The sequence below is a fragment of the Cebus imitator genome, unplaced genomic scaffold (assembly GCF_001604975.1).
Source record: "Cebus imitator isolate Cc_AM_T3 unplaced genomic scaffold, Cebus_imitator-1.0 Scaffold30, whole genome shotgun sequence".
In the NCBI taxonomy this organism is placed as follows: Eukaryota; Metazoa; Chordata; class Mammalia; order Primates; family Cebidae; genus Cebus; species Cebus imitator.
The window spans coordinates 7321588-7343194 of NW_016107345.1; the positions used below are offsets into that span (position 1 = coordinate 7321588).

At 33.1% G+C, this 21607-nt stretch overlaps 1 long non-coding RNA gene across 1 annotated transcript in view; it reads right to left on the reverse strand.

Moving 5' to 3' along the window:
- Window positions 1-10692: 10692 nt before the first annotated feature.
- LOC119470409 overlaps window positions 10693-21607 on the reverse strand; it is a 27759-nt gene continuing 16844 nt past the window's right edge. Inside the window, exons 2-4 of the long non-coding RNA XR_005199304.1 lie at window positions 11241-11286; window positions 10878-10981; window positions 10693-10726 (exon numbers count right to left, since the gene is read on the reverse strand). This is a non-coding gene — a long non-coding RNA (uncharacterized LOC119470409). The remainder of the gene's footprint in view (window positions 10727-10877; window positions 10982-11240; window positions 11287-21607) is intronic.

Sequence of the window (21607 nt, forward strand, 5' to 3'; positions counted from 1 at the left end):
CTGTGGGCAATAAAAACACGGCGTCCACTCACCCTCTGCGCTTTCACTGGGAGCTGCAATCCTGAGCTGTTCCTAAACGGCCATCTTGGATCACCCCCCATATTTTCAATACAAATGTAGAATTTTAAAAATAACAAAAAGATATAAAATTCACATGAAAGATTTTACCAACAGGCTATAAAATTGGTGGAGATTAAGCCAAAATGGTAGATTGCATGGAAATCTTCCAATTAAAGAAATCTGTAAACATTAGAAATCCGAAGATGTAAACCAGAAATGATGAGCAATTCTTATAAGATAGCAAACAGTTGGAATTGGGTTAATAGGAAAACCAGAACTGAACAAACTAAAAAAAGAATATATGCAAGAAAAAAACTTATAAAAAGGCAAAATGATTTTTAAATTTTAAATTTTAGTTGAAGAAATTAGCTATTTAAATTAGAAACTCATTAGAAAATAAGAACAGGAAATTAAAAATCACCCAACATTTGAGGAAATATAACGTTATGAAATAAAGGGACCCAACAAATATACATAAGAAATAGCTACCACAGAACAGAGTTAAAAGGGAAAATAGAAAACTAAAATAAATATAGCGACTGTTGATAGAGGCAGTATGATAAACTATCTATTAATAATAAGAATAAACTGTGATAAAAAGAAACTGATTATTAAAATATAAAATTTAATTATGTAAAAAGTAATCAAATTATTAATATTAAAACAGAAGATACAATTAGTGAGCTGAAAGACTGCGCTAAAGAATTAAGAGCCATTATTCCACAGAATGTCTCTGTGATATCCAAATATCATAGAACTTAACATTTTGGCTTGTGTTTATATATACAGTAAAATATATATTTTACCTACCCAAAACATTTTTTACAAAGTAATCTGGGGACAGATTTAGAGTTACAATTCAGTAGTCCCTGAGACTTGTGTAGAGATTTTTAAAGCACACAGTGTCAACAAAGAGAATGAGTACATTAGTTATTTGGTGTGATTAGAAAAGTTACCAAAATGACTTACACATGATAGTCATTATCTGTGTAAGTCAAAAACTTGATAATGGCTTGCATTATCAGGTTCACATTTTTATGTACAACAATTTTTAAGGGAATAGTATCTTGATATTAAAATAGAAGATACAGCTCAACATGCAGCACAAAAGCGCAAAGAGGTAGATGAATACGTGGGTGGTACATTGAGAAGACCTACTACCCACTGAAAGTGCATTCCCAAAGGCAAGAACATACAAATGAGAGGAAGAAATGCTTCAGAGTTGAAGACAGAGTTGAAGACATTTTCACATTGAAAGCTTCTATCAAGATATGATACAAAATCAAACAAGTAGACTTAATGTGGTGAAATCTTAAAGAAGATAATGATACAATTATAATAAAATGCTGTAGAGAAAAACAAGCAAGCAATAAAACACTCATTCACACACACACAAAAACACACAAGCACACCTCTCAGATTTTCTACAAAAAAGCAAGAATCAAAGTGGCAACAGATTTTCCCTTAGCAAAACAGAACTGAGAAAACGATGAAACAATATCTTCAAAGTTCTGAAAGAAAATGATTTTGAACTTTTCTTTCCATATTTATCTATATTTATATATTTTCTTCCTCTCTTTATATCTACACATACACACACTTTGTATCTATACACATATATGTTTATATACTTGTGTTTTATATGTATAGAAAAATATATAGATATAGATAATATATACATGTTTTTATAACACACATATATATAACACCTATATATAATACCTATATATTATCTATATCTTTAGATTTTTCTCCCTCTCTTTATATCTACACACACACACACACACACACACACTTTGTATCTCTTTGAATCTACACACACTTTGTATCTATATATATATATAACACATATATACGTGTATAGATACAGTATATGTAAAACACATAAACATATATATGTACACATACACACACATATGTGTGTGTGTGTGTATACATGTCAATTAAAAGTAGGTTTTGAAATGCAACCTGTGAAAGTCTGTATTTTCATAAAATGTCCAGAGCAATATTTCTGGTACCACATTTTGTTGCAGAACATCAGCACTTCCTATCAAGAGGTGGATGTCTATTCCCCATGTCTTTAAACATAGAACTTTTTGACTGCCATGACAAACAGAGTGAAAAGAGGCAACACTTGTTGACATTTATTATAAAAAACTTTAAAAATGCTATATGATAAAAGAAACCATTAACCAAAATACAACAAATTTGGAGAAAATACTTCAAATACACATGAGACAAAAAATTACCATGAATAACATTTCTAAGATATCTTAAAAATTAGTAGAAAAATTACAACCATATATTCAGAAATTGAAAAATTCAAGAATGATCAAGTCACAGAATAAATATATAGGCAATGAAATATAAAATATATGCATAGCTGACTAATGTCAGGAAAATGAAAACTGAAATGCCAACGAGATGTCACTTTGGCTTATAATATTGGCAAAAATATGTTTCAGATTTGTAATAGCTAGTGTTAGTAAAGGTTTAGTATATAAAAGACTGTTACACATGATTGACTTTATGAACAGCAATTTATAGTGTCCAATTAAACTTTAAAAGGTATAAATTTTTTAACATGAGTTCTACTTATAAAAATTTATTGTTCAGAAATATTTCTGTGTGTTTGTGTCCATATAAGAAAGTTTATTATAGCAATATTGATGACCCCCAGAGTTAAAAATAACCTAAATGCCCATTCTTAAGTTCTGGCATATACATAATACAAAGTCCAACACAACATAACACAAAAGTTAAATAAGACAAAGTAAATGTATTTATATTGATAGGTGTGATAGATGTGTAGAAATTGTCAGATATGTAGTAGAAAATATTTTTTAAAACTTCTTATATAACTTCACTTATAAATCAATACATATGAGTTTATACATATACATATATATGTATGACATGTGAAAATACATACACTGATCCATGTATTGTTACTGGAATTAATCGGGGGGGCTAGTTGTGTGTCCAGCATATGAATAATTTTATTTTAAAAAATTTATGTGGTTCAGTGTTTGTTTTTTCAAAAGTGTGAATAACATATATGCGAATATATATTGACATATTGTATAGTTTTTAATGAAAACACTTAGGGTAAAACAAAATTCTACAAGTTGGGCAAGGCTCAGTGGGAATAGATTATCTTTGCTCCATGTAATGTCACCTGGGACTGGAAGACCTTTAATGGGACTGGAAGATCTACTTCCAAAATAGCCTCACTTACATAGTTGTCAAATTGATGCTCATTCTCAGCTGAGAGCTCAGCTAGAGCTGCTGCCCCAGGATCTCCTCTATGTCACCTCTCAACTGGCAAGGTTGGGCATATCAGGTATGACAGTCTCAAGGTAGCTTAAATCAAACTACTGGTAGTTCAACTCAGGGTAGTTGAGCTTGACTCCCACTAAGTTAGAGAGATTAGATTAAAAACCTTAAGCTTTCTGTTGAAATCGCAGAAAGGATACACTTTAGAAAGAAAATCTATATGCCAGTGGTAAGGAACTCACAATGAGAATAAGGATTAAACCCAAATAGTCTCATCCCATGGAGTGTAAGACTAGGGTTCTACAAGGTCAATTGCTAGCCAACACATTCTTCTAGAACGAATGTCAACATTTTTCAGAGAAAGATAAACGAACCCAGTCTCTAAACATGCTACTGAAGTTCACGTACAATTCTACTACATGTATAAAAAAAGGAGAATATTCTCATAGGAAAGATAAATAAGCAATCAAACTCCAGAAGGACCCAGATATGGGAATTAGCAGACAAGAACCTTAAAACAGCTCTTAAAAATGTGTTCAAGGACTTAAAAGAAATGATAAAAAGAGTATATTAGTAGAGATGACTCAATATCTGAAAAATTTAAAAAGTGGATGGTTTTTAGCAAGACTTGGAGAAGAAAACAAGGTCAGTGATCAAGAATGTGGTTGGTAGAATAGCTTCTAGATGCTAAAAAATAAAAGAGAATGGATTATCTGCTAGAGCCAGAAGAAATGCAGCCTTGCCCACTTGATTTTAGTGTAGTGAAACCGTTTCAGATTTCTGACCTCCAGAACTATGAAACAATAAGGTTTTATCTAAGACCTAAATAATAAGAACGTGTCAACTATAAGACTAAAAGAAAAAGACTCCCAGGTAATAAAAGGGGGAAGGCTCTGAACCAAAAGAGAAATTGAAAACCTGAGCAACTTAAATAAAATCATATGGACTCTGTACTAAGGGGTGGGTTTGAGATACGAGGCCAGAGCTTAGGCAGGAACCAGATCATGAGGGCTTTGTGGATCATGGTAAAGCAGGTAATTTTTTTCCTAAAGCATATCCTCCACAAAAGTCTTTTAGGAAGAGTGACTTAATGTTATGCAAATTTTAAAAAGAGGGCAGTGTTACAGAGAATGAATTTGACAAGGCAGGCGTGAAAAGGGGTTAAACTTTAGGGAAGATATTGCAATAGATGAAACAAAATACAATTGTGGTTTGGATTTACAGTAGATATTGAGAGCATAGCCTAATTAGAGATATTCTGGAACTCATTTTAGCAAGACTTAATTATGGTTTTGATGTAAAGTTTTAAGGAAGAAAAAAATAGAGGATAAATCTTTGGTGTTTTGGCTTGAACGGTTGATAGTAGTTTAGAGATATTTAACAGTGAATGGCACTATTAATAAATGACTCAGTTGGAAACTGATCTTGAGCTGCCTGAATCCAAAGTGCTTGTTTTTCACTACTGTGCTAAGCAGAAAAATTGTCCCTTCTTGGTTCCAGGTTTTCTTGACTAAAAATAAAATAAAATAAAATAAAATAAAAAATAAAAAAGTGGCTAAGCAAATATGACTTTTCTCACATTTGTGATTCTCTGAGATATCTAAGACTTTTACTCAATTTCTTGGTCTACACATTAAGAAACATGAACTGAATCAATGTATATTCAATTCAAATTACCCAATCATATCAGTCTGAAAAATTCAACAGTCACACACACATTTACATACACACAGTCAAGAAATAATGGGATAAATGGGAAAGTACATTAACTTAGAGCCACAAATATACTTGTTCTGAGTCTTGGCACTAGCACTTTCTGAATGTGTCATGGTATATGTCATTTAACCTTTCTGAAAATCAGTTTTTTAATAAGTAAAAAGCAAATATTAACATTCAGAACATTGTTATAAGCATACTATGCAAGTTACTTTTGACTGAAATGAAAAAGTAGAAATACTTGTTGCTTTTCAGTGATCTAACTTACAAAAAGATTCATTGTAACATTTGAAGATAAGTAGATGTGTGTAAAATAAAATTAATAATTTTCTTTTCTTCTTCCAGTCTCAAATATTAGCAGTTTGACAAGAATTTTCATGCAGCTAATTTTGCATATAAAACATTTACAAAGATTATGTCCACATTTATAAAAGCGCAATTGCTGTACACGTGCACATGTACACACACACTATATATACATTTTATAATTTGCTTTTGCTAAAATATACATTTTATATTTTCTTTCAAAGTAACGCATATGTCAACCTGATTTGTGTAATAACCACATACTAATCAATGTGACATTTATATCAAGGTATCAGTTTAATGCCATTTAATCATTCCAATTTTGAAAAAAATTCAGATTATTCCAAGTCTTTAATATTAATAACAATGCTATAATAAATATTTTGAAATATTTATCTTTTAATCCTGGTAATTTTATTTGTATTTAATAAATGGTATGAAATAGGATAACTAGGCTAAGTGCTATAAGTACTATTTATTTAAATTATTTAAATACAAAATTTACATAGTCTTAAACTAAATTATAACTATTTAAATACAAAATTACTTTCCAAAAAACTTGTAATAATCATATTTATTCTCTTACTTACAATTTAACCAACAATGGATGCCATTAATTTTTAGTTTTGCTAAACCAATGAATGTATTATCTGTTATCTTAACTTTATTTTTTGAGAACTGATAATAATCTCTTCCTATGTTTTTGTCTGGACTTATTTCAGTGAAATACATGCTTTTGTTCTTGGACTTTTTAAATAAAAGATGGACTACCTACATTTCTTATTATCTTAGGAGGACAATGTATGTTAGAGGGATCAATTTCTTACTTAATACTTGTTTGCAATCATTTTTTTCTTAACCTGTAAATTTTGTTTTGATTTCATTATAAGTTTTTGCCAATATATGTTTTTTATATTTATGTAATTAAATGTATATATTTTTCACTTTATGGTTTCTAGGATCGTAGGGCAAACCAAGATAAGAAGTCTCTTCAAATTTTAATTTTTCTATTTTCTTTTAGCCTTCTTTACATTTTTCACATCTTTAACTCATCAAGAAATTATATGTACATAATATATAGCATGGTCTAATCTATTATTTTGTCAATGTAAATGATGCTTAGCACAATTTATAGAACAATGGATCCATACCCTATGAATTTTCTTTAGTTCCTATATAGGATTTAATATTTCTAGATTTAATTCTGTTCCATTGATAAATATATCTATTTCTGTGCCATCCCTATGACGTCATGATTATCCTAGCTTTTTACTATGTTTTAATATTTGCTAGGCCAAGTCTTAACTTGTTATTTTTGTTATCAAAACCTTCTTAGAAATGTTCGCCTTTCTATTCTTTTATGAACTTCATGATAATTTTAGTTATTCCAAAGATACTTTTTATTTCATTTGGATTCTGTTGTGTGAATATCATTTTTACTGGAAATATTTGTATTTAAAAACTGGAAACATGAGTGCTTAAATTCTCATTTGATTGAACCAAACCAAAAGTAAACTAAACAGTAAAGAAGAGTATGTGTGTCTCAGAGTGCTCCAGGAAATAAGTACAAACCAAGAAACATAACCTTTTGAAAGGAAAGGTAGAACTTGAAAATGCTAGTCAGAATAAAATTAATAACAGGTGTAGTTTATTTACTGCTTATTGATAAAACTATTGTACAAGCTACATGGATTATTCTCTCATTCATATAAGAATATCACAAAGTACATATTAACTAGGATGACTAGTTAGGCATATTTGTGGTCAAGCAAGCTCATAGTGCATGTTTTGGGAAAGAAGAGATCAAATTTCCTTATTTGTTTTCATGCTATAAAATGGGTGAGTAGCACTACATTGAATGGCTCACGTCAGAAGAAATCTCAAGTTTACAGTCTTGTCCTAATAGTGATAGTAGAATAATTACAACATAGGCAATTGGAGAAGAAAGTACCTTTTATCAACTCTACATCCCTGGTAATTGGTAAGCAGCGAATGTGGAGAAACATCTGTTAAGGTATCTCTAGAAATTGTACCTATCCATGAAAATGAAACATAATAAAATCAAACTAAGTCTCAGAAACAAAGTAAAATTGTCCAAAATGTTTAGGTGGTGAAACTTTAAAAACACTGAAACATTTCCAAAAAAAGCTCTGAAGTACTTATTAGATAGAAGAGATATTTATATATTTAGGTTTGAAGACAGGAATCTTGCCTGAAGTTGTAGAAAAAAAAAAGAGAAATTTCAAACACCATCACAACAAAAACTCTTTTTAATCTGGTACCTTTATTATTTTTTCTTAGTTTTTTTTTTCTCATGATCCAATATATTCCTAAATCTTGGATGCTCTTTTTCAAAACTGCTTCTGCCAATCTTTCTAACTCTGAAATGTCTGGTCTATTACTGAGTTTGACACTTTTGAAGAGTAAATGATGTATGCAAAATTCAGAAGTATTGAGATTTTGTTTGAATTACCAGCATTTATTTGCAGACAGGAAGAAAATGTGATATTTATACAGCTACCTTCAGTTCAAAGACATATGCACATGACTTTCAACTTTGTTACTTCTGAACCCAGAGAAAAATTAAATGAATTAACTATAAAACATTTAATAGTAAATCTATGTATTACAAAGTATATAGATTATAGTAGTATCCAATTTTAATTTCAGCATATCCCCGTAATGTGTAATATAGAGAAAAGCTGAAGAAATATAAATGAAAAAAAAAGGTGTCAAAGGATGAAATATAAGGGTTTATTTTGAAAGTGAGAGTGAATTAGCTGTCATATATCACTATGTTTCTATTAGACTATCTTTCCATTGAACACATCTGGCTGACTGAGTGGACATTCTCTTCTTTCAGCTTCCTCTGTGGTTCTCTAAAAGCTATGTATATGGGAAGAAATGACAATATTTCATATAATTTCTAATTACTGAAGTAGCATGTCATTTTAGAAACAATAAAACACAACTATGGTTTTTTTTAACAAACAAAAATACACATTAGAAATATTTCCCAGTGTCCATAAGGCCCAGGAGTAATGGAAATCCTGTCTAAGCCCCTTCCTGTCTGAGACTCCTTCCACCATCCTCATTGCTTTGTTTACCTGTCTCCTATAATTTTCTTGTTTTTTACTTCCTTCTTGACTGCTTATTTTTTTGCTCTTATAACTGATGCATTATCTATGTTTAGCCAATTGTTGGACCACCTCTATAGTTTATAATCACGTCTTACTATTCCCAATGTAGAATATTACTTACCTTACTTTACCTACCTTGCCAAACTCCTGTCTTCCATTTTCTGGACCCTCTAGATACCAGGGCTCTCTGTTCTAGACACTCTTTCCAGGAACTTGAATTTATGTTGCCTTCCTGCTCTACCTCAGACCCTACCAAATGATCCACAAATGCATTTGAGAATAGAGTCAATGACTTCCTCCACACTTGAAATGATCACAACTTCATGGAGTTTTCATTATGTAAAAACAACAACAAAAATAATAATTTTATTATTCAAGATCTTCTACAGTGTCTAGGATTTGTCTTTAGGAACTCATTAATTAATATTATTTGATGAAAATATGTTGATACAGTTGTCTGCATCACAACAAAGTGCTATTTAAGAATAAATATTTTGTAATATTAAATGCAAATAACCACTTTCTCAAGAAATTGCTGCTAGATTTTAATAAGTTAGTTGTATATTGCCTTGGGTTTCACTATATTTTCATACATTTGATAAGTTCAGAACTATTTCAAATAGCAAGTCCATTTACCTGTTCTAATTTTTTGTCTAACCAGAAGTAATTGATTTCAAATATTTCTTATGTGTCCTATTCGTAGTGTTAAAAAAAAAGACTAATGTTGAGCTTTAAAGAGGTATTTTGCTATTGATATTTCTCCACTGGCAAATCTCTTATTTAAGTAGAAATAATCATTTTGGTTTATATAGTATTATATTATCAAATGTAATGAAAGGAGTCTATTTACAATTTTTATATCACAATCTTGGTAATGAGTGTGAATTTTGCCAATCACGTAAGATTTATATCTAAAATGTAGCTTAGGTTTTTTAGGTATTATTTTACTAAATATTTAACTCTTGAGAAACATTAATCATGTGTTTGACTTCAGAAATGCTTTCCATATTTCCATCACATTTGTTAATAAAATGAAGTCTTGACAAATTAAAATTTTTGCAGGTTAGAAATTATCAAAGAAAACACAACATACAAAACCATAAATGGTAATATTCTCCAAAATCTTAAGTCAAATGATATGATACCATTAAGAAGCTCTTCTCATTAGAAAAATATTTTATCTAATGAAATCTCAAAAGATATCTTAGAAAGCCAGCTGACTACTGCTTACTAATTTGTTGTAGAAATAAACAATAGTAGAAATAAGAATAGCAATGATTCACCTTTTCATCAAACAAAAACCTCCTTATTACATTGAGTTTTAAATCAGCAGAAGTGTACTGAACTGTACAGATGGTAGGATTGGACTGAATGTTAGACCAAATGCACTGATGGTTCCTGACAACAGTGCATGGGTAGTGCTGAAAGGTGACAGTGTAAGCAGAAGGAGTCTCTCTTTTCCAGTCTGCTCTTCCTCTCCTCTGCTCCAACCTCATCTAGCCTGACATTTGACGGTTGGCAGATACATCATCCGAAGGAAAGGGGCCAAATCTTTTATTTGAATCAGCACATAGAAATTGCCTCAATTTAATGCCCATGACAAATTTGTTTAAATTTTCTATTTCTTAGATTATGTGAAAATGTTTATTAAAATCAAATGGAAATTTGGGTAAGTTATTAGATTCCTTCTTTTGTGGGACTTTCTTACAGGTGTAAACTATAACAGTACATTTCTTTTAGTTGAAAAAAAAGTACCTTGTTGGGAAAATAAGACTTTGAGACTTACTACCTTATTTGTGCTTTTGTCTTATGAACAATTCATAAATGTAATATTTTTAGCATGTGTTTAGTATTGGAGATAATTGACTTTTTGTACTGAGAGTGGAGACTAACAATTTGTGGCCAAATAATATAGTGTTTTGCATTTGGGCCATATCATATCCATTTTAGAATGAGAGGAGGCTGGCTCACTCCTGTAATTCCAACACTTTGGGAGGCCAAGGTGGGCAGAACAGGGGGTCAGGAGTTCAAGACCAGCTTGGCCAAAATAGTGAAATCCCATCTCTACTAAAAATACAAAAAATCAGCCTGGCGTGATGGCAGCTTCCTGTAATCCCAGCTACTCAGGAGGCTGAGGCAGGAGAATCACTTGAACTGGGAGGCAGAGGTTGCAGTGAGCCAAGATTGCACCATTGCACTCCAGCCTGGGTGACAAAGGAAGACTCCATCTTAAAAAAAAAAAAAAAAGAATGAGAGGAGGCTGTTGCCAAGAAGAAGCAAAAACAAAACCCAGAAGTAAGCTCTCTAAATGTATAAATGTAAGTGCTCCTATAAAATTTTTATTCATTTATTCAACAAAATTTTATTTAGCATACATACCCTGTTTAGTTTGCTGGATACAACAGGGATTAGAGAGTCAGTCCTTCTTCCAAGAGACTTATAGTAAAATAGGAACAGTGGAGGCTATCTTCCACTTTATTTCTCTGTAACAGTAAAGAAAATTTCAAAAATAAATTTCTAAAAATAGAGAATTTATATTATCATACAAATTATTTAATATCTAGAGATAAATCTAATACCTATGTCATTTTACCAAAAACTACGTTATTGAGATAAAAAATATTTAAGTAATAGGATAGATATATAACATGTTCACAGCTTAAACACAGTATTTTTAAGGTAAATTCTTCCTACATTTATCTATAGATTCATTATACTCTTAATCAAAATCTCTTCATTTACATTAATTGTTAGCCAACTCACTCTTGGATGTATACTCCAGAAACACCTGTGTACAGATAATAAGGGAAGGAGTGTGGAGATGCTTATCACAGCAGTATTTGTGGTAGAATTTGACAGCAATGTAGGTGCTCATTACAAAAATAAAAAGTGAAAACAGATGGATAAATTATTTAGAACAAAGTACATAATTTTAAGATAATAAATTAGTAATATATTCAACGACATGGATAAATCTTAAAATGTTAGCGAGATAAGTAAAACAACCAAAATGAATGCTATAGAATAAACTCATAGCACAATACATTTTTTCTGCATTTAAAGAATATACATACAGACGCCACATATTTCTCAAAATTACAAACATTTAAAAGATATATGTGAGTAAATGCCTGTTTTAACAATAGAAATAGAGATTTTCTCAGATATGTAGATGGAAATGAATTGAAATAGAGAACAGCTTCGCAAACATTAAGGATAACCATGTACCATGAATAAAAGAGTATCTTCTATTCATGGCACATTAAGTTCTCTTCAACTCTGTTCATCAGAAAATATATACATAAATATAATATAAATTATTGAAAAACAGAAGGAGTCATCAGTTAGGTCTACTCTTCTCGTAAAACTGACAAACATTAAAGAAAAAAGATGTTTTCTGAATTTGGCATTATAGAGTTATGTAATGATCTCAACAAGAACATTTTCATTAAAGTGGGAAGGATACCACAACTCAAGTTGTAGGTGCCCTCTAGCCCCCCAAATTCACATCTGTCCCATGTGCAGAATACATTCACACCATCCCAACATCCCCAATATCTCAACCCATTACAGCATCAGCTCCAAGTCCAAAATTTCATCTAAATATCATCAGTTTTAGAAGTTTCATATCTTGTATTTTAAAGCCATCTAAATCAGGTATGGGTGAGACTTGAGGTATAACCAACCCTGGAGCAAAGTCATTCTTCATTTGCGAATCTGTGAAACCAAAACACACGTTACCTTCTTCAAAAATGGGGGCTGGGCACAGTGGCTCACACCTGGAATCCCAGCACTTTGGGAGCCTAAGGCAGGTGAATCACGAGGTCAAGAGATCAAGGCCATCCTGGCCAACATAGTGACTCGAGACCATCCTGGCCAACATAGCGAAACCCCGTCTCTGCTAAAATACAAAAATTAGCTGGACATGGTGGCGTGTGCCTGCAGTCCCAGCTTCTCAGGAGGCTGAGGCAGGAGAATTGCTTGAACCTGGGAGGCGGAGGTTGCAGTGAGCTGGGATCGCACCACTGCACTCCAGCCTGGCGCCTGGAGCCTGGGAACAGAGCAAGACTCTGTCTAAAAAAAAAAAAAAAAAAAAAATTCCATGGTGGAACAAACATTGAATAGGCATTCCAATTCCAAAAGGAAAACATTGGAAGGGAAAAGAGGTTACTGAGAAAGTTTGAAATCCAGCAAGGAATGCTCCAAGGTTTCAAGGCATGAGAATAATTCCTCTGTGGCTCAAGCCTCCACCCTCTTGGCTCACAGCAACTCTGTCTTCTGCATCTGTCCCTTCTTGCCTCTTCCTCAGCCCCAGTGACTTCTGCTCCATCCCTGTCAGACGTGGCCTCTGCACTGGCAACATCAGACACACAAGCCCAGATGGCTTATGTTCACAGCAGTTCTGCCATTGGAATCATTCATTCACTATTTTTTTTTTTGAAGGACAGCTTATGTTTGTAGCTAAGGAGCTCTGTTAGTTCACTCCTGCTTGTACAGTCCCAGAAATCTGACAGCCTTCCTTTACTTCATCCCGACTCTGTCTCCTTCAGCTCAAATGCACAGTGCTTCTCCTGATTCAACATTCTTACAAACCTTATGGATCTCCTTTATATTTCACAGAGATACATGCCACTAAACAAGAGGGTCCTTCACAGATCGTTTCTGAATCACCTATCCTATTCCAGGAGTCTACTGAGACGACTGAGTGAATACAGGAATCACATATCCATTCTTTTCAGCAAATGTTTTCTAGCTACACCTTTGGCCCTCTCTATAGAGCACACTTTTCAACAGTCAATAACTTAACTTTGGCATCTTTTACCATCTGGACAGATCAAGAATGTCCCAGATCATGTGGTGCTGGTTCCTCTTAACATTTCTCCCTCAATTTCCTCCTTTCATCTTACATTTTGCTAGAGGCAGTAAAGAAAAACTAGGCTTCATTTTTATCGTCAACACTGCTTGAGAGCTACTTGGCAAAATATTCAGTTCTGTTGCTTACAGCTTCTGCATTCCACTCGGCAGCAGAGAGCAACTGATCTGCTTTCTTCCGCTTAATAGCAAGGATCACCTTACCTCTAATTTCCAAATATGCTTTTCTTATTTCTTTCTAAGACCTCTCTCCAGCAATGTCTTTAAATTCTACATTACTACCTACACCCTGCTCAAGGTGATCTAGGCTTTTTCTATCATATGCCTCAAAATTCTTCCAGCCTCTACCCATTAGCCAATTCCAAAGCACTTCCATACTTTCCGATATTTGTTACAGAAGCATGCTACTTTCTGGTACCAAAATCTGTGTTACTTTCCCAGGGTCGTCATAAGAAATTACTACATACTTCATGGTCTAAAATAACATATATTTAATTTCTCACAATTCTGGAGACCAGAAGCCTGAAATCAAGATGTTGACAGAGCCATGCTTCCTCTGAATACTATAGGGGACTTTCCTTCCTTGCCTTTTCCAGCTCCTGGTGGCTCTAGGAGTTCCTTGGCTTGGGGCTGCACAACTTCAATCTTTGCTTTCTTCTTTGCATACCCTTCTCTCCTGTGTCCCTCATGTTCTTTGGACAAGTCATTAAACTTAGGCCGCACTCTAATCCATGATTATCTCATCTCAAATTTTTTTTTATCTACAAAGCTGCTTTTTCCAAAAATTGTCACATTCACAGAAGCCGAGACATAAACTCTATGTTTGTTTGCTTATAAGCAGAGAGGCCATCTTTTAAACCACTACACATGTTTTTCAATTAAACATTTTAATTTGGAAGTCACATTGAGGGCAAAGGCTATGTTTCCTTTTCAACTTTGTGTCGCTGTGTATTTTGCAGCATCTCTGCAGTCAATGAATACTTAATAATAATTGTAAGAATCAAAAGTATATTTTGAAACAATAATTAAGACTTTTAGAAGTTTGCTAAATAAGTTAAGCTAATTTTTAAAAATTAGCCATTGTGTAATATAAACTATGAGTATCAGTAGGACTTTTGTATCAGTAGAATACCATGGTTTCATAGTATTTAAACTATGAGTCCAAGATAGGTAATTGTCCCATTTAGCAAAATTCTAATTGTATGAGAAAGAAATGGCCCTGTGTATGAGGTTAAATATGTGAATATAATATTAAAATTTTGGCTCTAACTATTGCTAATCACAGATGGATATTGCTTTATAAGCCTACATTGAAATTAGCTCAGTTTACCACCATGGTCAATTATATAGCCAAATACATTCTTGATGGGACTTGTGTAATGGGCCATCATTCTTTCAAGAAAAAATTGTTTCCTATTCCTGTGATTTGATAATAAGCAATAAACATGTAATATATCAATTTACAAAGTCAATTACATAATCAAGAGGAGTGCCAACAGCACTAACCAAAACACTCTGTACTGTATTTACTTTCATATTCTCCACCTTCCCTAAGGCACCAGGCCTGGCATTTTTCCTACTTTCTCAATTTTCTTTGCATAATTTTCCACTTGGTGGACTGCCATCGTCAACAGTTAACACTCTTCAACTTCTGCAGCTTGGTAAGAGCAGTTGAAGAGATGAGAACTGTGTTTAATTAAATCCTGGTTGTCAAATGTAAATGCAAAAGTGCTTAGTTATTCAACATTGCTGGTGATGAAAGTCAGAAAAAAAGGCTCCAGGAAAAGTTTGGTATATCATGATCTTTCAGATACAATCCTGGAAAGTATCAATTTTCTCTTTACTTCCTTTAAATGAAGGAAAAAAATAGATTTTTAAAGGAAAGCAGATGAACACATACATAACCCGCAGAATACCTCACTGAATAATTCTAGCTGCTGAAAAAGATACATATAGAAATAGATTATGTCGTCTTATAATTATGTGTAGGCTGTTTCATGAAAACATCTACAGACTTTGCGATTCATGTATATTTAAGGGGCATCTTTAAGTAAAAGTAAAAGAAGAAAGGAAGATAGAAATTGGGGACGAGAAACAATTCTACTTCAGAGTTTGATTTTATGTTTCTTTCAAAGCTTTAGTTTATAGGGCATCATTTAAATATTATAGATTTAAAAGTGCTGGGATTAATTAGTTCAATAAACTTAATATAATTTTAGTCACTATACTAACTCCTAAAGTATTTTTGAGTAAATATGAGTCAAACCTCTCTCTAAAAGAATACCTACCAAGTTATTTTTTAAAAGCATGGATATATTAGGCATCTACCATAGACTTACAGACCTATTCCTTAAATATGCATGTAAATATAAATGACATAAAGTTCTTCCGGTAAATGTTCACATTTTTACACTGCATTGTATGTGAACTCTTTGTGTCTTTGATTAGTTTTTATTACAATATTGATGATAACATTTGGATAAGGTGGCATGTTCAGTTTTAACATAGAATAGCTAAACAGAAATAGATTAAATTTTATACAGATGTGGTTATCCCCAGATGTGAATATAGGAAAAACTTAGTTTTGTCTCTGGGTATTTATTCACCATATAAATCTACTAGCACATTCTTATCTGTTATGTAAATAAGATGTGGAATTCCAAGAGTGTATCAGTGTTCTGCAGCAGATGGTACACTGAGATTTACCACACCATTACATTTAATGGGTTTGAATTCATTTGGATTTCTTGATGTTCTCTCTGTCCTTCTCATAGCAGCAATGTTGCCAATGTTCCTGATTATATATGATTTGAGAGAGTGCTTAAAGAAGAAAAACTCCTTCATCTTAGAAATATGAGTATTTTATGTCAAAGTTTAAAGTGTATATGTATTACATTTCAGAGGATTTATATGCCCTGTGAGGAAAGGATAGTTAATGAATATTCAACAAAATACTAGCAGTCATTACACTCAAAGATATTTTATAAAATGGGAATACTTAATTAACTATTGTAGTGCTAGTAGGGAGTGTTCATTTGAAAAACAAAAGGAAATGTTCAGCCTAGTTCATCATGGATGAAGTTTTTAAAAAACTTTAATGTTTGACTACAAAGACTCAAGAAGGTACACATCTTAGTCATAATAAGGCAAGATATTCACGACTATTTCAGTTAATAAAAATTTATATAGTATTTAATTTTTAGCTCACTAATTACTCAAGAATAATGAATAATATCCCTAAATGAGTTGGATCTATGAAGGGTCAGACCTTAGCGATAATTGAAAATGACAACATGAGCCATATAAGTATATTTATTTCTGAACTTGCACTATTTAGAAGTAGAGTGAGTGCTGGTGTAGTATTAATCAGTAAGTTACACAAATTACTGTGGCTAAACATAAACTGAAACAAGAATAAGAAATCCAAAGTGGTGAATATAACCTATATTTTAATATCCGTTTGTCTCAAAGGGTAGCCAACAATACACCAGCATCAAAATTACTTCTAAAATGTTGTTAAAAATAGAGATGCATGGGACTTATCCCAGTTTCACTAAATCCAAAATCTATGGGACTAAAACATAGATATCAAAACATTAAAAAAAAAACAACTCTGCAACTATTTTTATTACGCACATCCTGATATTTATATATGTGGCAGGCCAAAATTCAAGTTCAATATCTAAAGCAGACTCCCTGAGTTTCAACTGGACTTCTTTACTTACTAGTTCTGTGACCCTGGGCTCATTACTTATCCTATCAATATCTGAGTTCTATCAACTCTAAATGAGACTAACATACCTGCATCACAGAATAATTATGAAGATTGAGTTAATATTTATAAAGAAATTCATACCTAGGACATGTAAACACTGATAAATAAGAGTAAGTAAAATGTCTCCTTAACATAGGAAATGAAAGATCTCTACAATGAAAACTACAAAGCATTGAGAAAATAAACTGTAGATGACACAAATGGTAAAACATCATATGCCTATTAATTGGAAATATTAATATCATTAAAATAAATTGCCCAAAGCATTTTATAGATTCTATGCACTTTCTATCAAATTACCATCATTTTTTACAGAATTAGAGAAAAATAATCGAAAAATTCATATGAAACCAACAAAGAATCGGAATAGCCAAAGCAATCCTAAGCAAAAAGAACAAAGCTGGAGAAATCATATTACCTGACTTCAAGTTATACTACAAGGTTATAGTAACCCAAAGAGTATGATACTGGTAGAAAAACAGACACATAGAGCAATAGAAAAGAGTAAAAACCCAGAAATAAAGCCACATACCTACAACAAACAGAGTCAACAAAAATTCAACAAAGTCAACAGAAATAAAGTGGGAAAAGGACATCCTATTTAATAAATGGTGCTAAAAAAAATTGGATAGAAATATGCAGAAGAATGAGACTAGACTCCTGTCTCTCACCATAAGACTCAAGATGGATTAAAGACATAAATGTAAAAATAAAGCCATAAAAATCCTAGGAAAAAAGTGGGAAAAAGTTTTCTGAACATTGGCCAAAGCAAAGAATTCATGACTAAGACCTCAAAAGTAAATGCAACAAAAACAAAAATATATTAATAGGTCTTAATTTAACTGAAAACATTGGAACACAGAAAAAGAAATACTCAACAGAGTAACCAGAAAATCTACAGAATGGGAGAACATATTTGCAAATTACGTAAGTGACAAAGGATTAATATCCAGAATCTACAAGGAATTCAAACAGAGCAAGAAAAAAATCAACCCCATTAAAAAGTGGGCAAAGGAGAGACATTTCTCAAAAGAAGGCATATAAAAGGCCTAAAAACATATGAATAAATCCTCAATATCGCTAATCATCAGAGAAATGCACATTGAAACCACAATGAAATACCATCTCATATCAGTCAAAATGGCCATTATTAAAAAGTCAAAACCCAACAGATGTTGGCGAAAATGTGGAGAAAATGGAATACTTTTATGCTGTCGGTGGGCATGTAAGTTGTACAACCTTTATGGAAAACAGTATGGAGGTTTCTCAAAAAACTAAACATAGACCTACCATTTGATCCAGCAATCCCACTACCATGAATCTACCCAAAGGAAAAGAAATCACCATATTAAAAAGACATCCACACTTGTATATTTATTGCAGCACTATTCATAAAAGCAAAGTTATAGAATCAACCTGTTTCCATCAATAAATGATTGGAGAAAGTGAACATGGTAATACACACCTTAAAATACTAGTCATCCAAAAAAAGTATGAAATAATGTCTTTTAAAAAATATATATATATATGCTTTTTATTGTGCTTTACATTCTGGGGTACATGTGCAGATCATGGAGAATTGTTGCATAGGTACATAAATGGCAATGTGGTTTGCTGCCTCCATCCCCTGTCATCTATATCTGGCATTTCTCCCCATGTTATGCCTCCCCAACCTCCCTTACCCCTGCTGTCCCTCTCCTAGTCCCCCCCAACTGACCCCAGTGTGTGATGCTCCCCTCCCTGTGTCCATGTGTTCTCATTGTTCTACACCCACCTACCAGTGAGAACATGCCATGTTTGATTTTCTGTTCTTGAGTAAGTTTGCTGAGAATGATGGTTTCCAGATTTATCCATGTCCCTACAAAGGACACAAACTCATCATTTTTTATGGCTGCCTAGTATTCCATGGTGTATAATTGCCACATTTTCCTGGTCTAGTCTATCATCGATGGACATTTGGGTTGTTTCCAGGTATTTGCTATTATAAACAGTGCTGCTATGAACATATGTGTGCATGTGTCTTTATAATAGAATGGCTTTTAATCCTTTGGATACATACCCAGTTAATGGAATTGCTAGGTCAAATGGAATTTCTATTTCTAAGACCTTGAGGAATCACCACACTGTCTTCCACAATGGTTGAACTAGTTTACACTCCCACCAACAGCGTAAAATTATTCCTATTTCTCCACATCCTCTCCAACATCTGTTGTCTCCAGATTTTTTAATGATCACCATTCTAACTGGCATGAGATGCTATCTCAATGTGATTTTGATCTGCATTTCTCTAATGACCAGTGATGACCATTTTTTCACGTTTGTTGGCCTCATATATGTCCTCTTTTGAAAAGTGTCTGTTCATGTCCTTCACCCACTTTTGAATGAGTTTGTTTGTTTTTATCTTGTAAATCTGTTTTAGTTATTTGTAGGTTCTGGATATTAGCCCTTTGTCAGATGGGTAGGATGCAAAAATGTTTTCCCATTCTGTTGGTTGCTGGTTGACTCTAGTGATTTTGTCTTTTGCTGTGCAGAAGCTCTGGAGTTTAATTAGGTACCATTTGTCTACTTTGGCTTTTGTTGCCAATGCTTTTGGTGTTTTAGTCATGAAGTCCTTGCCTATGCTATGTCCTGAATGGTTTTGCCTAGGTTTTCTTCCAGGGGTTTTATAGTGTTAGGTTGTACGTTTAAGTCTTTAATCCATCTGGAGTTAATTTTAGTGTAAGGTGTCAGGAAGGGGTCCAGTTTCTGCTTTCTGCACATGGCTAGCCAGTTATCCCAACACCATTTATTAAACAGAATTCCTTTCTCTATTGCTTGTTTTTGTCAGGTTTGTCAGAGATCAGATCGTTGTAGATGTGTAGCATTGCCTCCGAGGTCTCTGTTCTGTTCCATTGGTCTATATCTGCTTTGGTACCAGTACCAAGGTGTTTTGATTACTGTAGCCATGTAGTATAGTTTGAAGTCAGGTAGCATCATGCCTCCAGCTTTGTTCTTTTTGCTTAGGATTGACTTGGCTATGTGGTTTCTCTTTTGGTTCCATATGAAGTTTAAGGTGTTTTTTTCCAGTTCTGTGAAGATGGTCATAGGTAGCTTGATGGGGATAGTGTTGAATCTGTAAATTACTTTGGGCAGTATGGCCATTTTCATAATATGGATTCTTCCTAACCACGAGAGCATGGAATGTTTTTCCATCTGTTTGTGTCCTCTCTTATTTTATTGAGCAGTGGTTTGTAGTTCTCCTTAAAGAGGTCCTTTACATCCTTTGTTAGTTGTATTCCTAGGTATTTTATTCTCTTTGTAGTAATTGTGAATGGGAGTTTGCTCTTGATTTGGTTCTTTTAGTCTGTAACTGGTGTATAGGAATGCTTGTGATTTCTGCACATTGGTTTTGTATCCTGAGACTTTGCTGAAGTTGCTTATCAGTTTAAAGAGATTTTGGGGCTGAGACGATGGGGTCTTCTAAATATACAATCATGTTATCTTTAAATAGAGACAATTTGACTTCCTCCTTTCCTGATTGAATACACTTTATTTCTTTTTCTTGCCCGATTGCTCTGACTAGAACTTCTAATACTATATGGAATAGGAGTGGTGAGAGACAGCATCCATGTCTAGTGCCAGATTTCAAAGGGAATGCTTTCAGTTTTTGCCCATTCAGTATGATATTGGTTGTGGGTTTGTCGTAAAAAGCTTTTATTATTTTGAGATACATTCCATATATACCTAGTTTATTGAGAGTTTTTAGCATAAAGTGCTGTTGAATTTTGTTGAAGGCCTGCTCTGCATCTATTGAGATGATCATGTGGTTTTTGTCTTTGGTTCTGTTTATGTGGCGGATTACATTTATAGGCTTGCTTATGTTGAAACCAGCCTTGCATCTCCGGAATGAAGCCTACTTGATTGTGATGGATAAGCTTTTTATGTGCTGTTGCAATCAGTTTGCTAGTATTTTATTAAAGATTTTTGCATCTATGTTCATCAAGGATATTGGCCTGAAGTTTTCTTTTTTGTTGAGTCTCTGTGGGGTTTTGGTATCAAGGTGATGTTGGTCTCATAAAATGATGTGGGAAGAATTCCCTCTTTTTGGATTGTTTGGAATAATTTCAGAAGGAGTGGTACCAGCTTCTCCTTATATGTCTGGTAGAATTTAGCTGTGAACCCATCTGGACCTGGTCTGTTTTGGCTGATAGGCTGTTAATTGCTGCCTCAACTTCAGCCCTTGTTAGTGGTCTATTCGGGGTTTCAATTTCTTTCTGGTTTAGATTTGGGAGGGTGCAAGTGTCCAGGAATTTATCCACTTTCTCCAGATTTTCTGATTTATGTGCATAGAGTTGTTTCTAGTAATCCCTGTTGGTAGTTTGTATTTCTGTGGAATCAGTAGTAATATCACCTTTATCGTTTTTTATTGCATCTATTTGATTCTTCTCTCTTTTCTTTTTTATTAATCTGAGTAGCAGTCTGT